Source organism: Orycteropus afer, unplaced genomic scaffold (genome assembly GCF_000298275.1).
Source record: "Orycteropus afer afer isolate SDZICR_OR568_19922 unplaced genomic scaffold, OryAfe1.0 scaffold00015, whole genome shotgun sequence".
Classification (NCBI taxonomy): Eukaryota; Metazoa; Chordata; class Mammalia; order Tubulidentata; family Orycteropodidae; genus Orycteropus; species Orycteropus afer.
In genome coordinates this window covers 18,654,865-18,672,724 of record NW_006921602.1, presented here as the reverse complement: position 1 = coordinate 18,672,724, position 17,860 = coordinate 18,654,865, and the positions used below count along the sequence as shown (strand labels likewise).

At 39.3% G+C, this 17,860-nt stretch overlaps 1 protein-coding gene across 1 annotated transcript in view; it reads left to right on the top strand.

Moving 5' to 3' along the window:
- Window positions 1-17,860, top strand: part of FAM81A (family with sequence similarity 81 member A) — a 73,740-nt gene that overhangs the window by 39,170 nt on the left and 16,710 nt on the right. The gene's annotated exons all lie outside the window — the stretch shown is intronic.

Below are 17,860 nucleotides of genomic sequence, written 5' to 3'. Positions count from 1 at the left end.
TGGAAAGTGCCATTGAGTCTGTTCTGACTCACAGTGACCCTATGTACAACTGAATGAAACACTGCCTGGTCTTGCGCCATCTTCACAATCATTGCTATGTTTGAGCCCATCGTTGTAGCCACTGTGTCAGTCCATCTCATTGAGGGTCTTCCTCTTTTTCACTGACCCTCTATTTTACCAAGCATGATATCCTTTTCCAGGGACTGGTCTCTCCTGATAACATGGCCAAAGTATGTGAGATGAAGTCTCACCATCCCTGCTTCTAAGAGCATTCTGGTACTTCTTCCAAGACGGATTTGTTCATTCTTCTGGTAGGCTATGGTGTATTTGGGAACACCATAATTCAAAGCCATTAATTCTTCTTTGGTTTTTTTTATTCATCCATCTTTCACATGTATATAAGGTGATTGAAAATACCAAGGTTTGGGTCAGGCATACCTTAGTGTTTAAAGTGACCTTGTGGTGGTTAAGTTTGTGTGTCAACTTGGCTGGGCCTGGTTGAGTGGCTGGGCAGCTGGATGTAGTATTCCCCATGATGATACTGGTAATCAGCTCCATGGTGGAATCTACTGTGAGCAGCTGAGTAGCTGCCTTTGGGTATGTGGTCTGCTTCCTTATATAAGAAACAGGAATGGGAATGGTCTCTAGCCTATGGCATGCTTGAACCCTGCATGTAGCAGTGTCGTTGTTCAGCAGCCTGCCATGCTTTGCCAACCTTGGAACTTTCAGTGGATTTAAATTAACGGCCTGCTGTGTGGTTTGGTAACATCAGGACTGTGCCATTTTATTTGTCGACTTTGGGCTGCCAGTAGCTTCCTGAGTGAAGAGATGCCTCTAGCTTCAGTGGGCCAGGAGCAAGAGGCAAAGCTGAAGCCCAAGGTTGAGGGGCTTTCATCCAGCCCCGAGAGCCTGGCACTTTGAACTTGGACTTAAAGCTCCAAATTTTAAGAATAAACTCCTGTTTATTAAAGCCATCCCATTTGTGGTATATTTCTTGTCAGAGCGGCACTAGGTAACCAGAACAGAATATGGTACCAGGAGTGGAGTACTGCTCTGACAGATACCTAAAATGTGGAAACAAAAGTGGAGTGCGTCCTTGACCTGAGACCCTGGCAGAGAGACCCTGGCATGTAGCATGAAAAACGGCAGCAGCAGAGCCAAGAGACCAGATGAAAGACGGCAGGAGCACAGTAGAGAGATCAGCATGAGACAGTGACAGCCTTACCAGCCCACGGACGAGAAAGCTGGATGCCTTTGGGGAGGCAGCTTCCTGGTGGAGTGAGTTGCCTTCAGGAGTTAATTGGTAGAGAAGACAGGCATGAGATGGAGTAGCAGGTTGGCCAGCCCATGGAGCAAGAAAGCTGAGTGTCCTTTGGGCAGGAAGATTCCTGGGAGTGGGTTGTCCTCGGGCATTAATTGGCAGAAGTGGAGAGACCAAGGAAACAGGAAGCAGAGCTGCCTCAGCCTCAAGAATAGGACCATGGCCTTTGAGGGTGAAATCACACAGCCCCCTAGGTTTCAAAGAGCCAGACCTTCACCAACTTGGTTCTGGAGTGTGGGGCTGCTCGTTCATGTGAGCTAGTGGGATGGAGCCATAGCTGCTGCCCAAGAGTGAGGGGGTGGGGCTGCCATGCCCAAGAGGAAGAGGAACGGGGCCTGCCAGGCCAAGGGGGTGAGGTTGCCACTCAGGAACTAGGGACTGGAGTCACCCAGTGGAGGAGATCTGTACAGATACCACCCACTGAAGATCTGTACGGTGCCAAGTTGACAAGGGGTAGAATTGTGGTGGTTAAGTTTGTATGTTAACTTGGCTGGGCCTGGTTGAGTGGCTGGGCAGCTGGGTATAGTATTCCCCATGAAGAAACTGGTAATTAACTCCATGGTGGAATGTACTGTGAGCAGCCAAGTAGCTACCTTTGGGCATGTAGTCTGCTTCACATATATAAGAAACAGTTTGGGGAATGGTCTCTAGCTTCTGGCACACTTGAACACTGCATGTAACTGTGTCATTGTTCAGCAGCCTGCCATGCTCTGCTGACCTTGGGACTTTCAATGGACTTGAATTAATGGCCTGCTGTGTGGTTTGGTAACATCAGGACTGTGCCATTTTATTTGTCGACTTTGGACTGCCAGTAGCTGCCTGAGTGAAGAGATGCCTCTAGCTTCAGTGAGCCAGGAGCAAAAGGCAAAGCTGAGGCCCAAGGTTGAGGGGCTTTCACCCAGCCCCTAGAGCCTGGCACTTTGAACTTGGACTTAAAGCCCCCAAATTGTAAGAATAAACTCCTGTTTGTTAAAGCCATCCCATCTGTGGTATATTTCTTGTCAGAGCAGCACTAGGGAACCAGAACAGACCTGGAAGATCCAAAAGCGAAAATTTGGAATGAGTACATTATTGGTTCATCTGTGACATACGACATTAAAGCTAAAATGGGGCAATTCATTAGATTCATTGCAAATTATCGTTTAAAGCTGTTAGCCATGTACATGGCTATGTTAGAACCACAAGGCTCTTTTTTGAGTGAATTTTTGAAAAAATAAGAATATCTTTGATTCGATATTAATTGAAATGGCAGTACTGCTTTTTCTCCCCCTAATTTCTTATATACTTTTTTATTTTGAAATAATTTCGAGCTTATATAAAATTGTCAAGATTCACCAATTGTTAGCATTTTGCTGCATTTGTTTTCTCATTCTTTCATGCATATATTTTTTTTTCTGAAGCATTTTAGAGTAAAAGCAGCTTTTTTGTGTGAAGAAAAATTATTTTTATTTCTCAGATGAAGACAAGGTCCATGAGGTTAATAACTTGCTCACAGTTGTATAGCTGGTAAGTGGACCTGAACTGAAACCAGGTCAATCTTGCACCAAAGCTTGTTTTCTTTCCACCATATTTCTCAGCCTCTCAACATAAACAATATGAATTCACCTTTCCTTACATAGAACCATAGAAGCTTGTTATTTTTTCCCCCTATTTTCTTTTCAGAAAAAATGAAAGTGAAATACTCTATTTTACCCATTTTTAAGTGTGTAGTTCAGTGGCATTAAGTACATTCACAATGTGTAACCATCACCACCCTCTATCTCCAGAATGTAGTCATCATCCTAAACAGAAAATCTGTTCCCCTTAAACAGTAACTCCTCATTCCCATCTCCCTCTAGCTCCTGGTAACCTCTAATCAGCTTTCTGTTTCCATGAATTTGCCTATCCTAGATATTTCATATAAGTGAGTTAATACAATATTTGTCCTTTTGTGTCTTGCTCATTTCACTCACCATAATGTTTTCAAGGTTAATTTATGTCATAACATGTATCAGAACTTCATTTCTCTTTATGGCTGAATAATATTCCATTGTATGCGCAGACCACATTGTGTTTTTATCCATTCTTCTGTTCATGGAGATTTGGATTTTTCTTTTGGCTAATGTGAATAATGCTGCCAAACATTGTTGTACAACTATTTATCTGCTTTCAAGTTTTTTGGGTAGATATCTAGGAGAGGAATTGCTGGGTCATATGGTAATGTTATTTTTATCTTTTTGAGGAACTGTCAAACTGTTTTCTATAGTGGCTGAACCATTTTACATTCCCATCAGCAGTGAAGAGAGTTCCAATTCTGCCACATCCTTGCTAACACTTGTTATTATCCTTTTTTTAATAATAGCATCCTAGTGGATGTGAATGGAGCTTTGGTGATGTAGTGCCTAAGGCATTCGACTGCTAACCAGAAGGTTGGCAGTTCAAACCCCATCAATTGCTCCATGGATGGAAGATGCGGCAATCTGCTTCCCTGAAGATTTATGTCCTAAGAAACCCAATGGGGGTTGCTATGAGTCAGAATCTACTTGATGGCAGTGAGTTTGAGTTTGGTTTTTGGAGCTCTGGTGATATAGTGGATAAGGCTGCTAACCAGTAGGTCAGTGGTTCAAACTCACCAGCTGCTCTGTGGAAGAAAGATGGGGCAGTATACTTCCGTAAATATTTACAGCCTCGGAAACCCAGTGGGGGTCCCTGTAAGTCAGAATTGACTCAATGGCAGTAGATTTGGTTTGAGTTTAGGGTGGATGTGAAGTCGTATCTCACTGTGGTTTTGATTTGTATTTCTCTAATGACTAATGACATTGAGCATCTTTTCATGTGTTTATTGGCCATTTGCACATCTTCTTTGGAGAAATGTCCCTTCAAATTCTTTGCCCATTTTTCAGTTTGGTTATTTGTCTTTTCGCTGTCGAGTTATAGACTTTTTTTTTTTTTTTAATTTTGGGTATTAAACCCTTACCAGATACACGATTTTCAAGTATTTTCTCCCATTCTGTAAGTTGTCTTTTCAGCTTTCTTGATAATATCCTTTGATGCATAAAAGTTTTAAATTTTGATAAGGTCTAATTTATCTGTATTTTCTTTTGTTGTTCATGCATTTGGTGTCATATCTAAGAATCCATTGTCATGGTCCTATACGTGTATCTGTATGATCTGAATTCCCAGGTGTATAGTAGAGCTGACAAGGGACAAGGTTGTAGTCACTTCTTAGTCACAGCCAGCAACCCAGGGAGACTGAGTAGTTGAACCTGTGGGCTCGGGACCATAGTCACAGGGGACATCAAGTTCAATTGGCATAACATACTACACAAAACATTGTTCCACCTCCTACTTTGGTGAGTAGTGACTGGGATCTTAAAAGCTTGCAAGCTGCCATCTAGATGCAGCGATGGATCTCTCCTCATCTAGAGTAATGAAGAGTGAAGAAAACCAAAGATTCATGGAAACAATTAGTCCTAGCAACTGGTACACCATGCGATCTGCAGCCTATATGACTGAGACCAGAAGAACTAGATGGTACCAGGCTACCGCTGTCAACCACTCGCAGGGGGATCTATGTATGAGATCCTGGATACAGATGGAGAACAATGTAGAACAAAACTCAAAATCATTTTGGTGGTCTGATAGAGCCTGGTGGAACCACTGAGACTATGGCCCCTAGCTGCCCTTCAGGTCTGGAACTGAACCCACACCTGTGGCTTCCAGCCAAACTAAAGACAGACACATGAGTTGAACATTTACCTGAGATAGATACACTCCTTGGAGAGAACAATCATGGGAGAAAGAATGGCTGTTTGTGCACAGGGAGACAGCTCAGGGGGCAGGAGTGCATGGAGGGATGGACACAGGGAAGAGGTAACTATCGGGAGGAAGTGGGAGGGGAGCATCGTGGTCAATTGTAGTCAATATCATGAGACAAAGTATATGTGAACTGCTGTATGGAAAGTGAATTTGCTCTGTAAATTTTCACCCAAATCACAAACATATATGTATATATGTATGTATGTGTATGTATGTGTGTGTGTGTGTGTATACACACACACACAAAATTAAAAGAACTAAAAAAAAAAAAAGAATCCATTGTCAAATCTACGCCAAAGATATTTGCCCCTATGTTTTCTTCTAGGAATTTTATGGTTTTAACTCTTATAATTAAGTCATTGATCCATTTTTAATAGTGTTGTTTAATTTCCACATATTTATGTATTTTTCAGTTTTCTTTTTTTAAAAATAATCTCTAGCATTATTCTGTTGTAGTCAGAGAACATACTTTGTGTGGTTTCAATGTTTTAAATTTGTTGAGACTTACTTTGTAATTTCATATATGAAATCTCTATACTGGAGAGATCATCCTCTATACTGGAGGATGATCCAAGTGCACTAGAGAAGAATGTGTATTGTGCTGTTGGGTGGAGTGCTCTATATATGTCCGTTAGGTCTAATTGGTTTATAGCATTGTTCAGGTTCTCTATTTCCTTATTGGTATTCTCTCCAGATGTTCTATTAATTATTGAAAGTGGTATGTTGAAGTCTCCAACAATATTGTAGAAATTTCTATTTATCCCTTCAATTTTCTCAGTATTTGCATCACATATTATGGGATTCTGATGTTAGGTGTATATATATATTTATAATTGCCATATTTTTTTGATAAATTGACCCTTTTATAATTATATAATGCCCTTGTTTGTCTCTTGTAACAGTTTTTCATTTAGAGTCTATTTTTTCTGATATTAATATAGGCACGCTAGATAACTTTTGGTTAATATTTGCATAGAATATATTTCTTTCCCCCTATTTGTATGTTTGGCTCTAAAGTGGGTCTTTTAAACACCAGGATTACTGGTTGGGTAGAGACTGGTGAAACCCCTGAAACTGTGGCCCTTATTAACTCTTCAGGCCTGGAATTGGACTACTCTTGTAGCTTAACTCTCAGCCAAACAATAGATAGGCCTATGAACTGAACAACTACACCAGGGAGAGGCACTCCTTAGAATAGTCAACCATAGGAGATCAGAAGGACAGCATTTATACTGGAGAAGGGAGGCAGGAATGCATAGGAAAGAAGGACACAGGGAAAAGGTAACCACAGGGAGGAAATGGGAAGAGAGCTGTTACAATGTGGGGATTGTAAGCAATGTCACGAAACAAATGTGTATGATCTGTTGAATGAAAAAGAAATCTCTGTAAAATTTCACCCAAATCACAATAAATTTTTTTTTTAAGTGTGTCTTTTATTGACAGGTTATAGTTCTTCATGTTTTCTTATCCATTCTGCCATCATAATTACTAATAAGGATTGATTTACTTCTGCAATTTTGCTATTTGTTTTCTGTGTGTTATACCTTTTTTTGTTCCTCATTTCTTCCACTGCTGAATGTTTTGAGTTTAGTTTTTTTTTTAATCGTTTTGTTTCCCTTTTCATTTTTTTTGTGTAGTTTTAGATTTTTTCATAGCTATTATGGGGATTACACTTAATATCCTATGTGTATTTCAAATATAAATTTTATTTAAAAAATTGATACCAACTTAACTTCAGTAATATACAAAGCTTTTCCTATACAGCTCCTTTCTTCCTTTATGTTGTTGTTGCCACATATTATATCCTTATACATTGTTAGCCCAGTAACATAAATTTCTAGTTATTTTTATGCATTTGTCTTTTAAATTATGTAAGACATAACAAGTAGAGTTACAATCCAAAAATGAAATAATTGTGGTCTTTCTGTTTACCCATGAAATTACCAAATAATTTCATTTCTTTATATGGCTTTGAGTTACTGTCTACTATCCTTTCCATTTTAAAAAACAAAACAAAACAAAACAATTTTTTATTGTGATTTTAGTGAAAGTTTACAGAGCAAATTAGTTTTCCATTCAGTAATTCAACAGATTGTTTTGCAACATTGATTACAATCCCCACAATGTAACAACATTATGCCCACTTCCTCCCTGTGTTTACCATTTCCATTGGTCTTTCTTTCCTGTTCCTTCCTGCTTTTGAGCTTTAATCCTGGGCAAATGTTGCCCTTCTGATCTTGTATGGTTGATTGTATGGTTTTAAGGAGTAGTACTTTATTACTCACCTTATAGACCTCTATTGTTTGGCTGCAGTATATTGACAGGGAACTTCCAGAAATTAAAGCTGGATTCAGAAGAGGATGTGGAATGAGAGATGTCATTATGGATGTCAAATGGATCTTGGCTGAAAGCAAAGAATACCAGAAAGATGTTTACTTGTGTTTTATTGACTATGCAAAGGCATTCAACTGTGTGGATCATAACAAATTAGATAATATTGCAAAGAATGAGAATTTAAGAACACTTAATTGTACTCATGAGGAACCTGTACATAGACCAGAAGGCTGTTGTACAAACAGAACAAAGGGATATTGTGTGGTTTAAAATCAAGAAGGGTGTGTGTCAGCGTTTTATCCTTTCACCATACTTACTCAAATTGTATGCCGAGCAGATAATCTGAGAAGCTTGACTATGTGAAGAATGTGGCATCAGGACTGGAGGAAGACTCATTAACAACCTGCAATATGCAGATGACACAACTTCACTTGTTCAAAGTGAAGATGATTTGAAGCACTTACTGGTGAAGATCAAAGACTACAGTCTTCGGTATGAATTAAACCTCAACATAAAGAAAATGAAAATCCTCACAACTGGCCAATAAGCAACATCAAGATAAATGGAAAAAAGATTGAAGTTGTCAAAGATTTCATTTTATTTGCATCCACAACCAACACCCATGGAAGCAGCAGTCAAGAAATCAGATATTGTATCACACTGGGAAAATCTGCTGCAAAAGACCTCTTTAAAGTGTTAAAGAGCAAAGATGTCACTTTGAAGACTAAGGTGTGCCTAACCCAAGCCATGGTATTTTCAATCACCTCAATGCACGTGATAGCTGGACCATGAGTAAGGAAGACTGAAGAAAAATTGATAAGTTTGAATAGTGGTATTGGCAAAGAATACTGAAAATACCATGGACTGCCAGAAGAATGAACAAATCTGCCCTATAAGTACAGCTGGAATGCTCCTTAGAAGTGAGAATGGCCATACTTCATCTCACCTACTTTGGTCATGTTGTCAGAAAGAACCCCTCCATGGTCAATGGTTCTATAAGTTAATGTGAATGATCAGAATTCCCAGGTGTATAGTAGAACTGACAAGGGGCAAGGTTGTGGTCACAGCTTGGTCACAGCCAGCTACCCAGGGGGGCTGAGTAGTTGAACCTGTGGGCTTGGGACCATAGTCGTAGGGGACATCAAACTCGATTGGCATGTCATACTATACAAAACATTGTTCCACCTCCTACTTTCACAAGTAGTGACTGGGAACTTAAAAGCTAGCAAGCTGCCATCTAGCTGCAACGATGGGTCTCTCCTCATCCAGAACAAAGAAGAATGAAGAAAATCAAAATTCACAGAAACAATTAGTCCTAGCGACTCGTACACCATGCAGTCTGCAGCCTATATGACTATGAGACCAGAAGAACTAGATGGTGCCTGGCTACCACTGTCATCCACTTGAAAGGGGATCTATGTAGGAAATCCTTGAAGGAGAAGGAGAACAATGTGGAACAAATCTCAAAATCATTTGGAGAAAAAAAAAGTGGGGGAGACCAGTTTTGCTGGTCCTATAGAGCCTGGTGGAACCACTGAGACTATGGCCCCTAGCTTCCCTTCAGATCTGGAATTGAACCCACACCTGTGGTTTCCAGCCAAACAAAAGACAAGCACATGAGTTGAACATTTACGTCAAGTAGATACACTCCTTGGAGAGAACAATCATGGGAGAAAGAAGGGCTGCTTATGCACAGGGAGACAGCTCAGGGGGCAGGAGTGCATGAAGGGATGGACACAGGGTAGAGGTAACTATGGGGAGGAAGTGGGAGGGGAGCTGTTGCATTGTGGTAAACTGTGGTCAATGTCATGAGACAAAGTATATGTGAACCACTGTATGGAAAATAAATTTGCTCTGTAAACCTTTACCCAAATCACAATTTTTTAAAAAAAACAAGAACCCCTTCATGGATAATGACATCATGCTTGGTAAAGTAGAGTGGCATTGAAAAAGGGGAAGACCCTAATGAGATGGATTGGCACAGTGGCTGCAACAATTGAATCAAGAATAGCCAGGATCGTGAGGATGGTACAGGACTGTGCAGTGGTTCATTCTGTTGTAGACAGGCTCACTATGAGTTGGAGCTGACTCGGTGGCTCTAACGACAACAACATTGTTTGGCTGAAAGTTAACCTTGGGGATGATGTCTTTTCATTTTTGCTTGAAGGACTCCCTTTGGCATTTCTTGTAGGGCAGATTTAGTGATAACAAATTCCTTCAGCTTTAGTTTATGTGGAAAAGTCTTAATTTTACCCTCATTTTTAAAGGGCAGTTTTGCCAAATATAGAATTCTTAGTTGATAGTTTCGTTTCTTTTTCCTTTGACCACTTTGTGTGTGTGTGTGTGTGTGTGTGTATCTGATCACATTGCTTTCTGACTTCAGTGGTTTCTGGTGAAAAATAGACTGATAATCTTATTCAGGATACCTTGTATGTGAAGATTCTGTTCTCTCTTGCTACTTGCAAGATTCTCTGTATGGTTTTTGTGAGTTTGATTATGATGTGCTATGGTGTTGATCTCTTTGGGTTTGTTTTGAGTTTGGAGTTTGTTGAATATCTTAGCTGTGAGATTAATGTCTTTATCAAATTTGGGAAGATTTCTGCAATTATTTCTTAAAATATTCTCTCTTCCCCTTTCTCTTCTCTTTCTGTGATTCCTGTGATGTTTATATTGGTACATTGGTACACTTACTGGTGTCCTTTATGTCCCTTTGGCTCTATTAACTTCTTCATTCTTTTTGCTTTCTTATCTTCAGGCTCAATAATTTAAATTTTCTCAACTTCAAAGTCTTTCTTCTGCTTGCTCAAATTTGCTGTTAATACCCTCTAATGATTTTTTCATTTCAGTTATTATATTTCTCAGCTTTAGAATTTCTATTGCGTTCCTTTAAAAAATTTGTATTTCTTTATTGAAATTGTGTTTTTGGTTGTACATTGTTTTCCTAATTTCCTTTAGTTCTTTGTCAATGTTTTCATTTAGGTCTTTGAACATATTTAAGACAGTTATTTAAAATCTTTATCTAGTAAGTCCATTATCTGGACTTCCTCAGTGACTATTTCTGTTGCTTTATTTTGCTTTTTTGAATGTACTGGTCTTTCCTGTTTCTTGGTTTGCCTTGTGATTTTTTTTTGTTGGCAACTGGACATTTGAATGTTATAATAATGTGGTAACTCTAGAAATCAGGCTCTTGATCTTCTTTGGGATTTGATGATTTTTTTTTTTTTTTTTTATTGTTGGAGGCTTGTTGTAGTCCAGTGGCTCTTCCAAACTATTTCTGCATAGATTTTTTTCCTGGTCATGTGTGTGGTCACTGAAGTCTATTTTGACAGAGAGTTCCTTCAGTGCTATGAGATGAAAAGAAAAAGCCCAAAAATCAGAAATTAAAAAAAATACTCTCCCCATTTTTGGAGATTATCTCTGTGCTGGGGTATTTCTTCAACACTTAGCTAGGCTTACATTGAGTCTAGAGATCTGTCCAAGGTGAATATTTAGCGTTATTTGGTCTTTTCGGAGCATATGTGGTATGCTAGACATATGTGTGGCTTTCTTCATGTTCTCATACATGAGTGCTTTTGAAAGCACTAATATTCCAAAGAAACTTGCATACCAGCTTTGCCTATCACTATGTAGGTAAGGTAGTCTACTGTTTGTCTCAATTGCACTCTTTTGCACAAGCCAATTACGGGTTGATCATTCATCTTACAGTGTCCAAGCCATGCATGCAGCTTCTCTGCTTTGTGTGAGTCCTAAGACGGATGAAATGAAGATAGGGGCCCTCTTTAATCTTTTAGATAGGCACCTATCATAGGCTGAATTCTCTAGAGGAGCAAAACCAGTAAAGTGTGTGTGTGTGTGTGTGTGTATGGAGAGAGAGAGAGAGAGAGAGAGATTTATCTCAAGGAAATAGCTCACACTGTTGTAGAGGCTGGAAAGTCCCAAGTCCATGGGTTAAACATCAGTGTGGAAGCTTATCCAGAATCATGCCGCTTCAGGTACTGACAAACCTAAGATCAGTAGGCAGTACAGTAGGCTGCTGGCTTCAGAGGCTGATGAATCCAAGACTGGCTGGTAAAATGGCAGGCTTACAGGTTACAAAGGCAATAATCCCATGAGTGGCAGGAAATATGGCAGGACACTGATTCAGATCCAGAGGATGATGAACTAGATGCAAGATTTCAAGCAAAAAGCCAGAGATATTTGCCAGGATGTCCATCTGTATTTGAAGTAGGCCACATCGCTGAAGAAACTCTTTTTCAACTGATTGGCTGCTCACAGCAGATTTCATCATGGGGAGTGACGACAGCATAACTGCTAAACGACTGAGAATTATGGCCCAGCAAATTGATGCACAACCATAACTGTCACATCTCCCAACAATTTAGAACAAAGAAACTCAGTAATTTTTCACTCAAGTCTTCTTTGCTTCCTCTGTAACTGGGGTCCAGCATTCCACACTGGGAACGTGGGCTGCTATCTTCAAGCCATTCACTGAGCCAGGAAGAGGATGAGGTGTGGGCAAGTAAAAAAGCCAGGACACTTTCTTAACATTTTCAAATTGTTGTTTTCTTGAGTCAGCATTCACTTGGTTGCTGTAAACCTTTTGACTCTTTTCCAGAGTTCTATCAAAGTTATTTCCGACTGTTTCTACTTGCTTGATATTTCTGTAAGGGTATGGGAGTATGGAGCTTCTAACTCTGCCATTTTGCTGATACCACTCTTCAGGGTCATTAGCTTGTCCTTATTCTTAGGTGGTAAGTTATTTTTTTTCCACAATACTTGGAAGATATTTCTTTATTGTTTTCTGTTATCTGTTGTCTGCTGTCAGTCTTTAGTCAGTCTCTGGTAGGTTATCTGTCTTTAGTTTCTGCTAGCCTTTAAGGTTTATCTTTGTCATTGATCATATGAATTTCATTATGCTCTATTTATTTTCATTTATCCCATTTTTATTCATCGAACACTTGAAACTCATGTCTTTCTTCAGTTTTAGAAAATTTTTGGCCATTTTCACTTTCAAATATTGCTTCTCTGCCATTCTATCTGTTTCTTTCTGTTCAAACTTCTCTTTGACCTATGTTAGTGATTCTCTACTAGTCCTCCATGTTTTTAGTTTTTTAAAAAAATGTTTTTAATCTCTGTGTCTGTGCTGCATTCTGGGTGAACTCCTTGCTGCTGTCTTCTAATTCACTGGTTTTGTCTTCAACCATATTCAGTCTAGCGTTTGTTGAGTTTAGTAAGACACTATGCCATTTATTTTTAGGATTTCTTAAATTTTTTCCTCTTAACCACTTCTTCTTTCTTCTCTGCCTGTTTTTGCTTAATAATTTAGAGTTCTCTTAATGGATATTAATTTATCTTTGATTTATTTGATTATATTAAATATATCTTTAAGGTCATTTTATCCCAGGCTATTTTTGTTTTTTTCACCTTCTTTCCATAGATGGTGGGGCCCCATGCAAGTCTCTGGTTTTAGTTACCCTGGCTACTGTCTTCTGCCAGGTGTGGAGTTAGTTCTTGTCCCTATTGCCCTGTGAGAAATGACACTTAGTTTGTTTCAACTGATTTTTGGATACAGAGCCCCAGCAGGTCTACAGCACCAGCTATAGCAAAACATATGTTTTGCTTTGTCTTTTCTAAGATCCATCTGCTCTCCATTTTCTCCTGTTCTTTTTTTGTCCTTGTGAGTTTATAACTTTTTTATTCATCTTCTAACATCTTGGTAGGTTTACAAGAGGAAGTCAAAATAAGGATATGTGTTCAATTTGCCATGTTTAACCAGGTAGTGTTTTCAGTTTGCAATACTTTAACACAAAGTAATTAATGAATTAGTTAAAAATTCTAGCTTGTAACAAAGCCTACCAAACATTGATATGCTCTCTAATCTTTATTTATGACTTAAATATTACAGACCAGTATTTCATTTTCTCTTGCTTTTGAAGAGATTTAATTTAAACTTTGTCAATAATGTTTTTTTTTTTTTTTTTTTTTTGCTAATTGATTGTAAATATTCAATGTAATTTAGAAGGTAAGATTCTTTTCAGTATCTAAATCATTTAGGGAACAGTTCATAAACTGTTTCAGTGTTCAGTCCATCTCAGTACAGGTACATATCTTAAGGAACACATCCCCAGTGGATTTAGACTGTAGACTGCTGATTTACTGAAAGCATAACTGGCCATAGGCTTGCTCTTCTCTGAGTGTATTTATAATGACTTGTTCAACTAGTCCCCAAACAATCTTCTGAGCTCATTTGTCTGAATCAGTAGGGAAAAGAACCAGAACAAGATGTCAAATGCAATTCCCATAAATAACAGAAAAATATATGTGTAAGCTGAATAACATTTTGATAGTGTTAGTGTAAGTATGCTTTTTAAATCTCTAGACAGTAGTGTGTGTATTGGAGAGAACATATTCCTGCTATATCCCCATTTTGTATAATAGTATCTGACACACAGGTAGGAACTCTATTAATATTTATCGGCTGAATTCTCGGGGGATTTCAACTATAGCTTCTTGACTTCTACTGGGTATACTTGACCTCACTTTCATGAACAGATTCTATCCCACACTCTCCAGTCTGGCTTCTTGTTCTCTAGTCTCATTTCTGTGTCATCAGGGGCTTGGGCAGAGATGGTAACACTGACTATTCTATAAATCTGTAATAAATATTTTTATGGCTTTTAATCAAAATATTTTGAGGGTTTTATCCGACTATAAAATTAGAATACTTATTATAGAAGAGGTGTACAGTACAGAAAAAAATATGAAAAAGAAAATAAAAACCATCTGTGATCCAGAGATAATTGGTTAATATTTTATATGTTTTCTTATAAACTTCTAATGACTGTATGTATCAAGGGAAATAGAAACCACTCTACATATTATAACAGGAAGGGCTTTGATACAAAAAACTAGAATTTGCAAAACCATTGGAAGATTTTGGGGAGCAGAGGTAAGAAAACCTACACTGGCTTCAAGAAAATAGAAAGTGCAAGAACCACAGAAAAGAACCATTGATAATCTTAGCTCCTGATGTAAGTGATCCGCAGAAGTGTGCCTTGAAATGACTATGGACTTCACATCTATATAGTCTGTCCATATGTTTGCCCACTGCTGCCAGGGGAGAAAAAGGGCTTCTCCTTCTCATCTGCCTTCCAACTCTTATATAAGTGCCTCTTAAGGTGGAATGTAAGTGAGAACTCTGCTGGTAAGGAAGTCTGGACAGTCTAGTTTCTGAGCATCAGAACCTATGATATAGGTGGGGGTGTACATCCATGCATACCCTTCCACCCATATTCATTCAGCCAAATAACCGAAAACATTATGCAACTATCCTTTGTCCAAATGAAGACCCATCTTTTTGCAAAAAATAAGATTCTCCAGTCTATGAGTCATTGGTTCCATCTCTATTAGAAGTTTATTCCTTTTCTGTTCATTCACAAATCCTCATTGATATCCTGGATATAAAGATTAAATTAACAAGTTTAACCACCATCAATATATTGTTGTTGTTGTTGTTAGGTGCCATCAAGTCAGTTCCGACTCAAAATGCCCCCATGTCAACAGAACAAAACGCTGCCCAGTCCTGTGCCATCCTCAGAACTGTTGCCATGCTCGAGCCTATCATTACAGCTACTCAATCCATCTCCTTGAGGGTCTTTCCCTTTTTGGCTGACGCTCTACTTTACCAAGCATAATATCTTTCCCTAGAGAGTGGTTTCTTCTGATAACAAGACCAAAGTACGAGAGACAAAATCTGGCCAGCCTTGTTTGTGAGGAGTTTACTTCCTACAACCACCCCAAGTACTCCCAACTGGACTTCCAAGACAGATTTATTTGTTATTCTAGCAGTCTGTGGTACTTTCAATATTCTTTGCCAACACCACAACTCAAGTGCATCAATTCTTCTTCAGTCTTCCTTATTCATTGTCCAGCTTTGACATGCATATGAGGCTACTGAAAATACCATGGCTTGGGTCAGGCACACCTTGGTCTTCAAAATGACATCTTTGTTCTTTACCACTTTAAAGAGGTCTTTTGCAGCAGATTTGCCCAGTGCAATACACTGTTTGATTTCTTGACTGCTTTCATAGGCACTGATTGTGGATCCAAGTAAAATGAAATCCTTGACAACTATGGGGCCAGAGTTGATAAGTATAACTTCTTTCTTCTGCTACCCACTCCATGTCTCATACTTAGTGAAAACCTCAGTTGTTTGTGGGGTTTCAGTATATGGTAGAGTGACTCAAACCTTCATTCCTGAAGGGTCTGAGCCATGGAAGTCCTATGTGTATTGGCTTACCATAGCCTTACTTTAACTTTCACTGCTTGGCATGTAAGTACTAAGAGAATTTCATAAATGCTTTTTTGTCCTCAGTGAGGAGCAGCATCTCTGTTTCCCCTTAATAATCATATTCAGTCACCCCTGCCCTTTTTACCTGTTGGTTCAGTACTCTGCAGAGCCCAAAGTGGCTATGTGGCAGTCAAAACTTCTAGTTCATTGGAATCATTGTTGAGCCCTGGTGACAGCATTAACCCCTTGAAGGCAGCAGCATTCAAAATTGCAAGGAAGCAAATATTTTATAAATGGATTATTAGGGATAATAGTGAGAGTAGCCACTCCTTGATTTGTGGGACTGTGTTTCTGACTATGGAAGAAAATATCACCGTATTTTGGTGTCTTCACGGAGCATATGGTATATCGTATAGGACAATGTTCCACACCTATGGTGTGTTGTGTCACCTTGAAGCCCCATATCTGAGTTCTTAATAGGCTATTCCACCATTTTATCAGTACAGTGCTTCTGGATAATAGAGTACATAGTGAGAACAGTGAATCCCATAACTATTTGTTCATTGTCTTACTTCTTTGGATGTAAAATTAATTTCTTGATGATAAGCAATATTGTGAGGGATATCACTATGGTGAATAAGATATTATTTGGGAAGTCCATAAATGTGATTGTGGAAAATGTGCTGAGGCAAGGAATGTTGCTTCCTCCATAATGGAAGGGGTTCAACACAATCAAATTGGTACAAGTGGTGACCTGGTCTATCTGGGCATGGTGCCACATTGAGTGGGAGCTTAGTTTTGCTTTGACATTAACACTCAGCACTCAGCAGTCATGGTAGCCCGATCAGCCTTGGTAAAAGGAAGTCCATTGTATTGAGTCTGCTGCCATGGCAATTTGATATGGGGGTGGTTGGAAAGAGGTGACTGACATACAGCAGATGTGACATCTTGTTCACATTATCAGGAGTCTCCTCTGCAGTGAATACTCTTTGCTGAGCATTCATAAAGAGCACAAGTGCTCAGTAATCTTGGAGTGATTTATTTATTTATAGATATCTGACCTTTTTCACCAGTCATCCAAATTTTTTTCCCTAAGTCTTTGGCCATTAGCCAACTTCCCATGAATGTCTGGCTTTCTCTTCTTCTAGGCAAAAAGAACCCCAAGGTATATTGTTGAAAATTCTACCACCTCTGAAGGTTTCCCTTCCTTATTTTGCTTTAGGGCTACCCCTGAAGCCTATAAGCTTCAGCAGTCTTCTTCCAGATGGCACCAGTATGTTGGCTCGGACCATGTGTAATTCAGGCCTGATTTCCTTCCTCAATCAATAGGTCATTGAGAACTCCTCATGAGATCATAGGTGTGAACTGAAGGAGAGCTGGCACAATAGCAAGAGTAGATGCCACAGGAGTCTGGGCTCATGTAACTTGTGCCTTTAGAAACCCCTCAAGCTGGCCTCTGTATAACCCATCCTCTAAAAGATGGAATGCTGCTCTCATGCCCAACTTTATGGCTTTGCGTTCATAATGGATTGCTCAGACTGCATAGTCACTTAATGTTTCATGCTTAAGCATTCAGTCTCTACTACAACCCATAGTAAATTAGTAGCTACTCACAAAAGAGGAATTTGATGACTCCCTTCTCAAGGTTTGACAGAGGCTTGATACACAGCTTATCTGCAATAGATTCTTTGAGCACCATTGGATCTGCTAAGTTGTAAGACCCAAGGAGTGCAGCTGGGGTCAGCTGCAGAACCTTCCCTTACTCTGGGCCCCACTCAGAGCATACAACCCTATAGGTTATTCAATGTAAGGTTTCAAGTAGCCAAACCAAACCCACTGCCATCAAATCAATTTCAACTCATAGTGACCCCCACTGAGTTTCAAAGGCTATAAATCTTTACTGAAGCATATTGCCTCATCTTCTTCCTGTAGAGCATCTGCTGGGTTTGAACCACAGACCTGGTTAGCAACCAAATGCCTTACCCACTACACCATCAGAACTCCTTAAGGTTTGGAGTAGTGCTTTCAAATGTAGTAGAAGTTGCCTCCAAAATCCACAGAGACCTGGAACTTGATAGGGTGCAGGTGGTACTGAAGGGCAACAGACCACATCCAAC